Source organism: Onychomys torridus, chromosome 3 (assembly GCF_903995425.1).
Source record: "Onychomys torridus chromosome 3, mOncTor1.1, whole genome shotgun sequence".
Taxonomy (NCBI): Eukaryota; Metazoa; Chordata; class Mammalia; order Rodentia; family Cricetidae; genus Onychomys; species Onychomys torridus.
In genome coordinates, this window is record NC_050445.1 from 160,647,419 (window position 1) to 160,660,776 (window position 13,358).

The window sequence follows — 13,358 nt, forward strand, 5'->3', positions numbered from 1 at the left end:
TATTTCTTTCTTTAGGTTAGGAAAGTTTTCTTCTATGATTTTGTTGAATATATTTTCTGTGCCTTTGAGTTGGTATTCTTCTCCTTCTTCTATCCCTATTATTCTTAGGTTTAGTCTTTTCATGGTGTCCCAAATTTCTTGGATGTCTTGTGTTAGTACTTTTTTGTCTTTAGTGTTTTCTTTGACTGATACATCTGTTTTCTCTATTGTGTCTTCAATTGTCTGAGATTCTCTGTTCTATCTCTTGCATACAGTTGGTTATGCTTGTTTCTGTAGTTCCTGTTCGTTTAGTCAGGATTTCTATTTCCAGCATTCCCTCAGTTTGTGTTTTCTTTATTGTCTCAATTTCATTTTTCAGATCTTGGATTGTTTCCTTCATCTGTTTAAATACTTTTTCTTGGCTTTCTTTGATTTCTTCCAATTTTTTGTTTGTTTTTTTTCTTCCATTTCTTTAAGGGCATTTTTTATTTCCTCTCTAAGGGAATTATTTATTTCCTCTTTAAGGGAGGCTTTCATTTCCTCTTTAAGATCCTCTATCATCTTCTTAAAGTCATTTTTAGGGTTGATTTCTTCTGCCTGGGTATGTTCAGGTCTTGTAGGTGTAGAATTACTAGGTTGTGATGTTGTCATTTAGGTCTTCATGTTGTTGCCTGTGTTTTTGCACTGGCATCTACTCATCTCTTCCTCTGTTCAGTTTAGGCAGTGTCTGTGTCTGAACGTGCCTCTCTTGTTCTAACTGTTAGTCTTGGTTCACTAGGATTTCTTTGTTAAATTGGTGCTGTTGGTCTCTGTTTCTTCAGGATTAGCTTAGTCAAATCAGTGTTAGTGGGTTCTGTCTTTGGGAGCAGTTGTTCCTGGTTGGTGTAGGGTGTGGTTATGGTTTCAGTGGTTGTTAGGTTCGTAGGGGTACATTTTTTTGTTTGTTTTTTGTTTTTTGTGGTTTTTTTGGGGGAGGGGGGAGAGTAGGGAAAGGGTGGCTGAGACTCCAATGGGTAGGGCCTAGGAGTTAGAGACCTGATCTGCAAGTCTGGAGATGGGAGCTTACCTGTTCTCAGTTGGTGAAGTGTATATTTACGATTCTGGTGTTCTGGTGAGGTGGATGGGCGGTGCCTTCCTTTGTGTTCTCAGGTCACGTTTTGCTTATTCGTCAACTTCTTAGCTGTTTTTGTTTCCTCAGGCTGCAAACTGTAGGTTTCTGATTCCTCTCCCGGATGGATTTCAGCTGAGTAGGGTAGTCTCAGCAACACCTCCAAGTTGTTAGGTTTCGCAGGATAGGCAGCTGGGCCCTGGGTTGGCCTCAGACAGTGTGCAGATCCGTTCTAGTCTCCTTCCATGGAGATGGCTCCTTCCCCAGGTGTTGGGATTAAAGGAGTCCTTGTTCCAAGCTCTTAGTTAGGAGCTTGTTTTCACTAACTCCTCAGGGGATGGTAGCTCAGTTTCTGGTTTTTATTACAATTGTGTCTAGGCCGAACCGCCCTGCCACTGGGCCTGCCTGCCTCTTGGTACATATTTTTTTCTAAAGTCTTCCTTGATTAGATAATCATATCAAAGTAAAAGAAGCAAAATGAGCAAACAGCAAATTTCATGAGAACTAAAATCTGACATTATAATAAAATCAATTCTTTGAACCCAAAGTCTTTTTCCTTAAAATTGGTGCCATAAACCCTTGTGGTTACACAAATACAAGACAGAATGTCTCTATTTAAGTTTGACTGAGTTAATGGATCAGAAGTTATTTCCTAACACCTGTTATATCATGCTTCTCCTGTATTATTTTATTAATCTATTATAATGAATATCTGATCTTTCTACAGAAACCTAATTACTCAGTCCCTTGGTTTTTTTTTTTTTCCTTTCTTTTTTTTTTATTTTTCTTTTATATCTGACATAAGACCACCACCTTTTCCTCTGACTTTTGAAGTGTTGTGCTCTGCTCTTTATTATTTCTACAATATCAGAAAAGTCCCGATCTGACAAGTCTGCTCAGGAAACCAGGCAGTTCACTGAGCCAGAATGTTTCTTTTTGTGTCTCTGCCATAAACCCTTGTTTCATTGTGATCCCTATCTTTATTACAATCCTGTGAAGGGTAGAAGAACATCAAGATTCCTAAAATTGTTCACTTTACCTTCAGGAGGGGACAAGGCTTTCATTACTTTTATAATCAAAATCTTTTCTTTGTTCATGCTAGTCCCATATATCTGAGACAGAACAAGCAAAAATTGCAATAAATTTCACCAATGGGAAGTGAAGGGTCAGTTGAGGTTGTCCAAACACTGGAAATTTGTCAAACAGTGCCTTCAAGATGCTTGGTATCACCAGTGATGGTGTGTTCTGGTTAATCATGGTCTCAGGTTTGGCTTGAGAAAGTTATCTCTGTCATCATGAGGGAACAGTCTGTTTCTCCTGAGATGATTACTTCTGCCCTAGCACAAGGCCTCACGATCATGGATAATTGTTCCCATCTGGATACAGCAGGTCCTACAGGCTCATGTTACTTGGGGTTAGTCCCAGTTTATAAAGATGTTTATCAGCCATGGAATTTATCAGCCAGAGGAAAGGTAAAGGAAAGGACACAGAACCAGAAGGACAAGAGGGAGTTATTCAGGCCAGTAATCTTCATAACCAGTTTACTGAACTATTCATCTGAATCAAACTGAATAAAACAGGTACAAGTTCCTATTTTTAGTGTTCCTTGCTGGTGTGACAGGCAGAGATGTGCAGCGACTTCTCTGTAAGGTCACAAGTCTGTCCTTTTAAAACTAGAATTCAGTCTGAAGAATCAAGCCTTGCATTCTCCTACAGCAGAGGTCTCTGGTGGGAAAGGCATAGACAAAAGAGATGCAGCTACACCTGCCTTGAAGCCTAGACTGACAGATAGCAAGAATAACAGATGAAGATAAACTTTCTCCTTATCCCTGAAGTCCTAGACTGAGTTATACTCAATCCTCCAATATTCTTACCTCAAGGTACGTTATTTTTTTTTTTAGTAACTTTTTTTCATTTATTTTTCATACTGACCACAGTTTCCCCTCCATCCTCTCCTACCAGTACCCTCTAACCCCCAAACCCCCCCACCCCACTTCCCATCTCCCTCCCTCCCTTTCTACTCCTCCTCCATCTCTATTCGGAAAGGGGTAGGCCTCCCATGGGCTTGAGCAAAGCATGGCACATCAAGTTGAGGCAGGACCAAGCTCCTCCCCTTTTGTCAAGACTAGGCAAGGTAATCCAGCATTGGGAAAAGGTTCCCCCAAACCAGCTAAGCTCCAGGGACAGGCCCTGATCTCACTGCTAGGAGCCTTGCAAAGAGACTAAGCTATATCACTGTCACACACATGCAGAGGGCCTAGGTTGGTCCCATAGAGACTCCCTAACTGAAGGTCCAGAGTCCATGAGCTCCCATGAGCTCAGATCAGCTATCTCTGTGGGTTGCCCCTGTCACAATCCCCCTAGCTTATACAATCTCTCAAGGCATATTCTAGACCACATTTTATAAATTAGCAAGCCTCTCCACCCTGGAATGTGTTATAAAATGCCTTCTCTTCATTCCCTGGGATATTCCATCGCACACATCTTCCTGCTGGCTCATGGCACACAAGATAAAACCAAATGGCTTCCCTTTTCTGAAAAAAAGAACTCCCATTTCTTCTCAGCCCTCCCTGCAGGAAATTCAGTCATTGCCTTCCTGTTTTCCTGCAGTGTATTTTTTAAAATTAAATCTTAAAATTTTGTTTTTAAGATTTTTCTTTTATTTTAAATTATGTGTATATGTGTGTGCCTGGGCTCTCAGAGGTGTTAGATCCCCTAGGGCTAGAGTTATAGGCAGTAGTGAGCCATCCAACTTGGGTGCTAGGAACCAAACTCAGGGCCTCTATAAGAAGACTGTACATGCTGGGGTGGGGGGTGGTGGCACTTATCTTTAATCCCAGGACTTGGGAGATAGAGGCAAGCAGATTTCTGTGAGTTTGAGGTTAGCCTGGTCTACAGATCAAGTTCTGGGATAGCCAGGACTACACAGAGAAACCTTGTATGGAAAAATCAAGAAATAAAATACAATAAAAGAATTAACTACAGAGCCATCTTTCCAGCACCAATTAAAAAAAATTTTTTTGTTTTGTTTTTTTTTGAGACAGGGTTTCTCTGTGTAGCTTTGGCACCTTTCCTGGATCTTGCTCTGTAGCCAGGCTTGAACTCACAGAGATATGCTTGCCTCTGCTTCCCAAGTGCTGGGATTAAAGGCATGCTCCACCAATGCCTGGCTAAAAAAAAAATTTTTTTATTGTATTTCATTTATTTTGGGAGAAGGGGTAGATGTATCAGAGTACCTATGGAGGGATCAAATTCAGATCCTCAACCTTGGCAGCCAGAGTCTTTACCCACTGAGCCATTCTCTGGCCTGTCCAGCCTGTCTACGTTAAATCCTTTTAAATAAATTGTGGTCTGGAAAGTATTTTGCCTACTTGCCTTTAGCTCAGTGTTCTCAACCTGACAAGTGATTTATAAGGGTACTGGGCAGGTGGACATCTGGAGAACAAATGTGGTTAAGACAAAAACATGGAACAAAATCAGAAATCAAAGTAAGTTTGCGATGAAGAAGTCACATAAAGACGTTGACATAAGGCATGGTGCATACCTTTAATCCCAGCACTTAGAAGGCAGAGACAGGTGTGCCTCTGTGAATTCCAGCTAGCCAAGTTACACAGTAATACCCTGTCTCAAAGAAAGACTGGGTTAGAAGTCAGGTCTAAGTAGGTTAGGGCCTGGGGTTCCTTTCCTCTCCCTGATTCCTTTTCTGTCTTTTTATCCTGCCTCTGACATGCTTTTCTCTTATTAGTTTTTGTGCTATGAAAAGTCACCCATGACTTTTCAGAGTGGGCATAAAAAGGGCCACTCTCAAATGTAGCTGGAGTTTTCTCCAGTCCTGCCTGGCCCACGGTCAGGACAAATCTCTCTCACCCACCAGTCCCGCAGCTGCTTAGACCCAACCGAGTAAACACACAGAGACTGATATTGCTTACAAACTGTATGGCCACAGCAGGCTCCTTGTTATCTAGTTCTTATATATTAAATTAACCCATTTCTATTAATCTATAAGTTGCCACATGGCTTGTGGCTTACCAGTATCTTAACATCTGCTTTTCATCATGGAGGCTGGCAGCATCTCTCTGACTCAGCCTTCCACTTCCCAGAATTCTCTCTGTTTGACCTGCCTATACTTCCTGCCTGGCTACTGGCCAATCAGTGTTTTATTTATTAACCAATCAGAGCAACACATTTAACATACAGAACATCCCACAGCACTCAATTATGTAGGATTAGAAAAATAAGGCAATAGTTTGGATTTAAAATGAGACAGAATATGTAGCCCTAAGTTTTCTCAGGTCCTGCTGAGCCCTGAATTCCCATGTTCCTCCAGTCCTGCCTGGCCCCACTGTTACTCAGCCACTTATAAAATAATCATTCAGAAGCTTAATATTAATTATCAATTATATGGCCTATGGCAGGCTTCTTGCTAGCTAGCTCTTAGAATGTAACCCATTTCTATTAATCTATAAGTCGCCAACTGGCCATGGCATTACCAGTCTGCTGGTATCTTGCTGCTCCTTTGGCAGTGGCTGGTGTCTCTCTCTCCTCTCCTTTCTTCTCTCCACATATCTGCTTAGATTTCCCATCTGCCTCTAAGCTGCCTTGCCATAGGCCAATGCAGCTTTATTTATCAACCAATCAGAGCAACACATATTAACAGAATATAGAAAGATATCCCACAGCAAGAATAGTTTTATTTTAAATTGACACAAGCTAGAGTTATTGGAAAGGAGGGAACATCAATTGAGAAAATGCCTCCATAAATTCTGGCTGTAGGGCATTTTCTTAATTAGTGATTTATGAGAAAGAGGCCAGCCCACTATGGGTGGTGCCATCCCTGGACTGGAGGTCTTGGGTTCTATAAGAAAGCAGGCTGAGGAAGTCATGATGAGCAATTCAGTAAGCAGCACCCTTCCATGGCCTCTGTATCAACTCTTGCCTCCAGGTTTCAGCCCTGTTTGAGTTCCTGTCCTGACTTCCTTCAATGCTACAATATGGAAGTGTAAGCAAAATAAACCCATTTCTTGCTTTTTGGTCTTGGTGTTTCATTGCAGCAATAGAAGCCCTAACTAAGACATCTAGTAAGTGCATGGAAACATAATCAAACATTGCTGGTTGAAAGAGATAAGGACAAACCACTTCAGATATGCCAGTGTGGTCTATTTATCATTTCAGAATGAATGTGTATGAACTGTGCCCTGCTATCTCCCTTCCTTCTTAGTGCTGGGATTAAATGTGTGTGCTTCCCAAATACTTGGTAGCAAAGGCATGAGATCTCAAGTGCTGGGAGTAAAGGTGTGTGCCACCACTGCCTGATCTCTATGTCTAATTTAGTGACTGGCTTTGTCCTCTGATCCCCAGGTAAGTTTTACTGGGGTACACAATATATCACCACAGTTAATATTTACATCTAGTAGGGTCTGGGTTCTCATGATCAACTCACAAGCCAAAGCTGCATCAATCCATTCTACATTCTATATTACTCTATCTCCTCTGGGGATATACCAAGTTTTTCCATTTATCCTATAAGCAACAAAATTTGGAAACTTACTCTTAATAGCTGGCACTGTTTATCCTTGTCCTTATGTCTATCTCCCTTGACTTCTTGGGGGTATTGGCACTGTTACTAGAAATGAGGAAACTGTGGGTTTCTATGTTTCTACTTCATTCCCTGTTCTTAGACTGTTTCCATTAACTCTTGATACCATCTATTTAATAACATCTCTCAAAGACTCTAGTGGTTAAAATAATTCCTTTCAGAACAGTTATGCAAATATGTAATATTAAACTTCACAACCTGCTGTGACTCTTTCAGGCCAGCAGCAAGGTGAAAGGAAGGACAGGTAGCACAGATGCTCCTGGGGTCGCTCTCGGAATCATGCAGCGAACTGTCCACAGGCTTTGCCAGGTGGATCAGAGTCTCCAGGGCCTTACTGCAAGGAGAGACGTTCATGCTATTCTCAGGCCTTGTTCCCCAAAGAAGTCACATGGCTCCTGCCACCAGCGTACTTGTAAAGGTCAAAAGACAATTTGAAGAAGTAAGCTTTTTGCTTCTATCAATTAAGTAGTGGGAACTGAACTCAGGCCAAGTCCTTAGGCACCTTTGCCTGCTGGGCCATTTCACCAGTCCCAAGAAATCCTAATTATAAAAACAGTGATAGCTGAGACTGTAGCTCACCAGAACACATGCTAAGCATGCACAAAGCCCTGAGCTATATCTCCAGAACTACAGAAAATGAAAACAAAACAAATACACAAAAATGATATACTACTTCTCAATAAATAGCAGACTCACTTTTATTCCATTAAACATCATAGATATGTGATAATCATGCTGAGTGAAAGAAACAAGACTAAATAAATAGGAGTTCAGGGCTGGAGAGATGGCTCAGAGTTTGGTTAAGAGCATTAGCTGTTATTTTAGAGGACATGGGTTCAATTCCCAGAACCCACATAATTGTTTACAACTATCTGTAACTCTAGTTCCAAAGGATCCAACATGCTCCTTTGGACTCTAAGAATACACATGGAGGTGGTGCACAAAAGTACAGGCAACACACACACACACACACACACACACACACACACACACACACTAATATTTAAAAAAGAAGTTTATAATGGATAATTGCATTTGTATAAAAAAAAATCTAAAAACTAGGACTAGCTCAGCCAGTTGAATGCTTGCCTAACATGCATAGAAGCTCAATCCCCAGCACTCTAAAAGATGGGGTGTGCTGACACCTGTGACCCTAGCATGCAGGAAGCAGAGACAGGAACACCAGGAGCACAAGATTATCCTTGCTACACAGCAAAGTTCCGGGTCAGCTTAGGCTACACAAAGCCATCTTTAAAAAAATGAAACACTAGTCAAGTCACTGTGGGGGTCTGAGTGAGAAACATCCCTACATGTCTGAACACTTGGTCCCCCAGTTGTGGTGCTGTCTGGAAGGTATTAGAAACTTTAGGAGATGGAGCCTTGCTGGAGGAAGAACAGCACTTGCTTTGGAAGTTTATATCTGTGGTCGTTTGACTAGGTATGTGCTACGCCCACAGCTGTGACACCTGTGTAGCTGTAGCAAGTATGCCGCTGCGCTGGGGCCCAGCAGCTGAAGGGTTGAGGTTGGAGCTTCCTGGAGCGTGGCCTCAGGCGGTTCCCCCACAATCAGCAATCGTCATGCAGCCTGAGGATCCCAGGAAGCCCTGGAGAATGAAATGGCCTTGACGACAGTCCTTGTTGGCACTAATCATGATCTTTGTCTGTATGTCTTATCTGTGTCTTCTCCAGTTAACAGCACAACCAGTACAGGTCGGCACCAACATGACTGACCCAGGTCACCTGTACCCGGAGCACCTCCGTTTATCAGACCAGTGTATAAGGAAGCTCAAAAGACTTCCTCAAATACATCTCTGGGGTCGTTCCTGTTTAGAGTAGAGCAGCGCGAGCTCTTGTCAGAAACAGCCAGAGAGCCCAAAAATGAAAGTAAAAATAAAAATGTTACGAGGGAATAAACATAGCATGCCAGACCCTTCTAGAGAGAAAGAGTTAGAGAAAATTCCCCAGCACACACTTCCCGGGGGGTATACACAGTACTTCTTAAGAGGGAGCTGGAGGACAGCCCCTAGATGGACCCCCAAAGGTGGAAGTTACCTAGAGCCGCTCCCATATACAGGAAGTTATGATAAAGTTGGGAACAGATGGGTAAATTATGAAGAACGGCTTGGAAAGCAAATGGGTATATGATAGTAAAATATAACCCAGGCTGGCAAGAGTTTGGCTCCCCACAAATGTGGTCACTGGCGCGAGACAGATTTCACAAAATTCTGAGATCATGCCCTCAGACAATAGCCACGGTGAACTCCCGCTGCGGAAGTGATACACAAAAATAGATATGGATGTCTCTTGTTATTGTTTCTTGCTGATTCTGAGTAATTGTAAAAAATAATGGCCTGATGTAACCCCCTGCCAAGTTCCTCGATTGTAAAAGTATATAAGCATTGCCTATACAGAAGTAAAACTGCAGCAGCACATCAACACATGTGTCTGTCTGTCATTCTCCTCACCGATTCCTGACTTCTCCTTGAGCCTTCTCCCTGGTTCTCCCGCAGTGGTGGTCTCCCTCTGGGTGGTCTGCGGCAGGTATGGCCCCTACAGACCCATGTGTTTGAGTGCTTGGCCTGTAGGGAATGGCCCCATACCATTATTACAAGGTATGACCTTGTTGGAGTAGGTGTAGCCTTGTTGGAGGAAGTGTAGGCAGGCTTTAAGGTCTCCTATTCTCACGGTTGTGCCCAGTGTAACAAACAGTTGTTTCCATTGCCTGTGGATCAAGATGTAGAACTCTGAGCTCCTTCTCTAGCACCATGTCTGCCTGTACACTGCCATGAGATAATGGACTAAACCTCTGAAACTGTAAGCCAAGCCCAATTAAATGTTTTCCTTTATAAGAGTTGCCATGGTCATGGGATGTAGTGGGTAGCTGTTCTAGCTATGACCTTGAAGCACTACCCCTAGTGAGGCAGCAGGTTACTGATACACCTACCTATGACCTTGAAGTACACGCCTCTGGGGCATGGCCTCTCAAGACCCTTAAGACCTAGGATGCACATACATGGTTCTCTTTGTTCCTTGTGGTTCTGGATGCTGGGACTCACCAGGCAGATCTTAGAAGAAGATCAGTGTGGGACATAGCTTGGCTTTCCTGGACCCTACAATAAATATTCATGCTATAGTGAGTTATCCCCTAATAAATTCCCTTACTCATTAAGCAGACTTGTGGGAATATTTTATTTGTATATTAATAAAGTTGCCTTGGGGTCAGAGCAAGCCATAGCAGAAGCTGGGTGGTGGTAGTGCACTTCTTTAATCCCAGCACTTGGGAGGCAGAGCTAGGCAGATCTCTGTGTGTTCAAGGATACAGCCAGCATGGAGACACACTGTAGTTAGAGTTTTCCTGCCTGACCCAGTCAGAACAAATCTCTCTTACCCGCCAGTCCCACAGTCGCTCAGACCCAATCAAGAAAGCACACAGAAACTTACATTGTTTAGAAACTGTATGGCCGTGGCAGGCTGCTTGTTATCTACTTCTTCTATCTTAAATTAACCCATTTCTGTTAGTCTATACTTTGCCACATGGCTTGTGGCTTACCAGTGTCTTTACATGTTGCTTTTCATGGCAGCAGCTGGTGGTGTCTCTCTCCAGCCTTCTACTTCCCAGAATTCTCTTCTCTCTTGTCCCACCTATACTTCCTGCCTGGCCACTGGCCAATCAGAACTTTATTTACACAGAGCGATATCCACAGCACTACATGCTTTTAATCTCAATACCAACCGTAGAAGACCTGGAGGTCTGTACAGACAGGCAGTGACGAGGAGGTCATGTGGTTGGGTTTATAACCAATGTGAAAGAAGAACAGAAAGTCTATAAAAAAGAAAAACACACACAGAAGTAGGTCTCTTATGGAGAGGAAAGACAGAGCAGCAGTGAAGGATAAGGTTTTCAGCTCTTAGCTATTGCTCTGACCTCTTGGCTTTTAACTCTATAATTGTCTCTGTGTTTCTTATTTAACAAGACAGTTACATCTACATAGACTCCGTGGATTTCTCGCATTAATGAGGTCTCTTTACAGCTGTAGAAACCCTAACTAAGACAGAAGTTTGTACCAAGGACTGGTACTTGTTGTGATAGGTTGACGGTGCTTTTGTTTGGAGGAATGTGGACTTTGGGTTTGGATTAGAAAAGCAGTTGAATGTTTAGAGTAAGGCTTAAAGGGCCCTTCTAGTAGGAACATGGAAGACAGTGGTGCTGAGGGGGCCTGGATCAAGAGGTTTCAGAGAAAATTTTTAGTATGTTGTCTAGAGATTGTTCTTAGATATTTTGATGAATAATGTGGCTACATTTTGCCCTTGTCCAAAGAGTCTGTCTGAGGCTAAAGTGAAGAGATTTCAATTAATTGCACTGGCAAGGAAATCTCAAAACAGTCTAGTATAGGCTGTTGTGTTGTTATTGGTGTTAACTCTAATGAAAATGCATAATTAAAAAAAGCAAGCTGAAGCCGGGCAGGAGGTGGTGGCGCACGCCTTTAATCCCAGCACTCGGGAGGCAGAGCCAAGCGAATCTCTGTGAGTTCGAGATCAGCCTGGTCTATAGAGCAGGATCCAGGACAGGCACCAAAACTACACAGAGAGACCCTGTCTCGAAAAACCAAAAAGAAGAAGAAGGAGAAGGAGGAGGAGGAGGAGGGGGAGGAGGAGGAGGAGGGGGAGAAGAAGCAGCAGCAGCAAGCTGATCAAGGGAAAATACAAAATGTACAGATTGAGAAAAGGGCACCAGGAAATGGAATGGAGCTAAGTCTTATGTTCAAGGAGATCAACAGATTAAAGAAGAGCAAGTTATTAAATGCTGTAAAGGGAGTGGTAACCTCAGGGCATGACCCCACCCAGCTAATCTTCCAACCGGTGAAAAGGAATCAAAGAAAAGCTTAGAGCCAGGCCTAGTGATGTATACCTTTAATCCCAGTACTCAGGAGACCGAGGCATACACATCTCTGAGTTCAAGGCCACCCTGGTCTATAGATTCAGTTTCAGGACAACCAAGCTTAGGTAGGCAGTAAAGGAAACTACCAAAAACAGATAGCTGGTGAAGATGTAATTGAACAAGGGGGGCATGTTCCAACCCCAAGCAGTAGAACTTGGCAGCTTCAGCCATATGGTCTTGGCTTTAGAGTCAAGGCTAGAAGAAAGGGGTTACAGAATCTCCCTCCTCCATTAAGGAAAGCTGCTGAGCTCAGGCATGTGTCAGGGATGTCCCTGCATGGAGACCTAGAGGTCATTGTGTGAAGCTGTGAAGGTGAAGCCTGGATTGCCTTGGAGAACCCAAGATGTTGGAGATGCCATAGTTGTGGGGTACCTGCTGAGGAGAGCTGCTGCTGCTAATAGGGAGTAGAACTAGCCCAAGAGAAAAAAGTATGTTTTAGTCAAGATGAAAGAAGTTGGAGATCTGAAGAGCATTTTGATATCAGACATGGAGATGCAGAGTTTGGAGTTTGCCTAGCTGGTTTTCAGTCAAGTTGGTCCAGTATTTCCTCACTGTGTCCCCTTTCCTTCATTTTGGAATGGTAATGTATATCCTGTGCCATTATATGTTGGAAGTATGTGATCTGCTCTTTTGATTTTGATTTTATAGGGGGGGTTACAGTTAAGAGATTGCATGAATCTCAGAAGAACTTTGAATTTTGGATTTTTAAATACTGTTGAGACTGTGATAACCATAGGGACTTTCGAAGTTGGTCTAAATGCATTTTATAAGCCTATGGAGGTCAGGGAGTGGGATGTGGTGGTTTGACTAAGCATGGTCCTCTGAGACTCATATGCTTGAGAGCTTGGCCCATAGGGAGTGACACTATTGCCTTGCCTTGCTTTGCCTTGCCCTGCCCTGCCTTGCCTTGCGAATCTCCACTCATGTGCACAGACACATACAGATGCACATAATTAAAAATAGAAATAAATTTTTTAAGCATCAGGTGTAGTGACTCATGCCTCTAATCACAGCACTTAGCCAGTAGAGGCAGATGAATCTCTGTGAGTTCATGGCCAGCCTGGTCTACAGAGTGAGTTCCATGCCTGGTGAGATCCTGTCCCTCCCCACCCCCAAAAAAGAAGAGGATTAAAAAAATCTGAGTGGTAGTGATACATGCCTTTAATCCCAGCACTCAGGAAGCAGAGGCAAAGGCAGGTAGATCTCTGTGAATTCAAGGCCATCCTGGTCTACAGAATGAGTTCCAAGACAATCAAGGCTACACAGAGAAACCCTGTCTTGAAAAAATATAATAAAATAAACATTTTTAAGCCCTCGAGCTGGAATACAGGCAGTTGTGAATCACCTTGTGTGGGTCTGAGAGGCAAACTCAGATCCTCTGCAAACACTACACATGTTCAGACACTGAGCCATTTCTCTAGCCCCTAAACACAGATTTCTAAAGTTTTTATTACATTTATTTATTGTGGTGTGTGTGTGTGCTGGGGTGTGAAAGTCAGAAGACACTTGTGGGCTTCTGGTTGTCAGGCTTGGCAGTGGCCCTGGCACAGAGTCACCTAGATGGGTCCAGCTTTTCTTTTGTTGTTTTTTTCTGAGACTGGGTGTCATGTAGCCAAGGCTGACTTCTAACTTGAACTCTTTCATCCACTCCAGAGTGCTACATAAGATTAGAGATGGCTCCCAGGGTCTCAGGCTACGTAAAAACTCCTAACAATTGAGCCAGGCCCCAATTCAGA